We start from the raw sequence: 2747 nt of genomic DNA, 5'->3' as shown, positions 1-2747 counted from the left end.
CCTCTTCTAGAAATTCATATATAAGAAATCATACAGTGTGCATATTTTTGTGTGTCTGGCTTCATTTGCTAATTTATTGTGTGAAAGATTGACCCAGGTTATTTTATGAGTCAATAGTGTTTGTTTTTTTCATTTTTATTGCTTAATATTATTTCATTGTATGAAAATATCAACATTATTTATCTGTTCTTTGGTTGATAGGCATTTGGGTTGTTTCTAGCTCTGAATTATTATGAATAAATCTGCTATGAACATTTCCCATAAATTCTTGTGTGTAAATTTAGTCTCATTTCTCTTCGGTAAATTTCTAGGAGTGAAATTATTAGATCACAGGGAGAATATATGCTAAACTTAAAAAAAAAAAAAAACTAATAGTTTTCCAAATTGATTGTATTATATTACACTCTGTTGTCCCTGCTTGCTCCATATCTTTGACAACATTTAGTGTTATTGGTCTTTTTATTTTTTTAAAGGTTTTTTTATTGAAGTATAGCTAACATACAATAATAGTTTCAGGTATACATCATAGTTATTCAGCAGTGCCTACCTGGCACTATACATAGTTATTACCATGTTACTGGTTATATTCCCTATATGCTAAAGAAGTGACCACCAAGATAAGTCCAGCAACCACCTGACACCAAACCACACTATCACAATATTATTGATTACGTTTCCTATGCTGTACACATATATTACATCCCCAAGACTTATTTGTTTTATACCTGGAAATTTGAACCTCTTATTCCCCCTTATCTATATTTTAAAAATCAGTTCTGTGATCTATATTAAGTTGAAATATGGCATAAAAAATAGGTCAAAGTTATTTTTCCCATGTGGATATCTTGTTGTTTAAGCACCATTTATTGAAGTCCTTTGGTGCTACTCTCAAAACTCAGTTGATTGTTTAAGTATGGGTTTATTTCTGGATTTCCTCTTCTGTTTTATTTAACTATCCTTTCAAAAATACCACACTGTCTTGATTAATGTACCTTCATAGTAAGACTTGAAGTCAGAGAGTATAGGCCTTCCTATATCATGTAATTTTCTTTTCTTTTAAGACTGTTAAACTACTCTAGGTTATTTGCCCTACCATATAAAATTTAGAATAACTTCTCAATTTCTAAAATAAAATAAAAAAAGAACTTGCTGGCTTATGATTTGGCTTGTGTTAAATCTGTACAACAACTTAGGGAGAATTGACATCTTGACAATATCAGGCCTTCCAATCAATTAACATGATATATTTCCCCATTTATTAATGTTTCTATCTTTTTCATTAATCTTTTGTGGATTCAGTATAGTATTTTTAAATATTTTTATTAACATATAGCTAACATATAAAATTATATTAGTTTCAGCTATACACCATAGTTATTCAACATTTGCATACCTAAAGAAGTGATAACCATGATAAGTCCAGCAACCATCTGACAGCATACCATGTTATCACAATATTATTGACTATATTCCCTATGCTGTATATGGCATTTGTTTTATACCTGGAAATTTGAACCTCTTATTCCCTTCACCTTTTTTCCCTCTTTCTAAATTTTTCAATAACAGTTGACATTCAATATTATTTTACATTAACTTCAGGTATACAGAATAGCAGTTAGACATTTATATAATTTAAGTGCTACCCCTGACTGTCCAGTATCCACCTGGAACTATACACAGTTATTACCATATTATTGATTATGTTCCCTATGCTTTACTTGACATCCCATGACTATTTTGTAACTAACAATTTATACTTAATCCCGTCTCTTTTTTTACCCACCCCTATCTGGCAACCATCAAAATGTTCTCTGTATTAATGAGTTTGTATCTGTTTTGTTTGTTTATTTTGTTCTTTAGATTTCATTTATAAGTGAAATCATCTGGCATTTGTCTTTTTCTGTCTAACTCACTCCACTCATCACAATACCCTTTAGGTCCATCCATGTTGTTGCAGATGGCAAGATTTCATTCTTTTTATGGCTGAGTAATATTCCATTGTATATATGTATAACCTCTTAGTATAGCTTTTTATGTATTGCTAAATCTATCATTATTTTAGGTTTTGATGCTGTTTTAAATGGAACTTTAAAAATTTACTATTTTCCAAATCTTTGCTTGTAGTATATTAACTTTGCCTACTGTGGTCTTGTTAAATTCACTATTAGGTGTAGTAGATGTTTTATGTATTCTTTAGGATTCACTAAGTAAACAATCGTGTCATCTGCCAATATTAACAATTTTAATTTTCCTTTCTAATCTTCGTGTTTTGTTTTGTTTTTTGCCTTATTGCACTTTCTTAAACTTCTACTACAATGTAGAATAGAAATGGTGAGAGAGAATATTTTTGCCTTGATCATTCTCTTAAAGACAAAGTGTGAATTCTTAAAGAGAAAAATGTGGAATGCCTCATAAATTTTGAGGCAATCCTTGTACAGGATTCATAGTAGTCATCTCTGCACTGTTCTAATGTTAGTATATATGTTGCCAAAATAAATACACATTCCTCTGCAAATCTCTAGCTTCCTTGAGGTCAGAACTTATGGTTGAGTCAACATTCTAGTCCAGCAATCTAGCATAATGCCTCAAACATGTAAGAATTTCAAAAAGCTTATTTAAAAATAAAAGGATGAATTTAAACGAAAAAAAAATGTTTTAAAGAGATAACTCTAAGAGTATTGGACTTCATTTCCTAGAGGATATTCCGTGGAATACACATTCTGAGAGATGACATAATGTAATTTTTT

The 2747-nt window shown here is 30.2% G+C and overlaps 1 non-coding gene across 1 annotated transcript; it reads right to left on the bottom strand.

Moving 5' to 3' along the window:
* Positions 1-2393: 2393 nt before the first annotated feature.
* Positions 2394-2500, bottom strand: LOC141567422 (U6 spliceosomal RNA). Its single transcript, XR_012490004.1, has one exon. It is a non-coding gene; the product is annotated as a U6 spliceosomal RNA (small nuclear RNA).
* Positions 2501-2747: the final 247 nt, after the last annotated feature.

The sequence above is a fragment of the Rhinolophus sinicus genome, linkage group LG10 (genome assembly GCF_036562045.2).
Source record: "Rhinolophus sinicus isolate RSC01 linkage group LG10, ASM3656204v1, whole genome shotgun sequence".
Taxonomy (NCBI): domain Eukaryota; kingdom Metazoa; phylum Chordata; class Mammalia; order Chiroptera; family Rhinolophidae; genus Rhinolophus; species Rhinolophus sinicus.
Note: the sequence above shows the minus strand (reverse complement) of the source record. Positions and strands in the feature narration are given on the sequence as shown.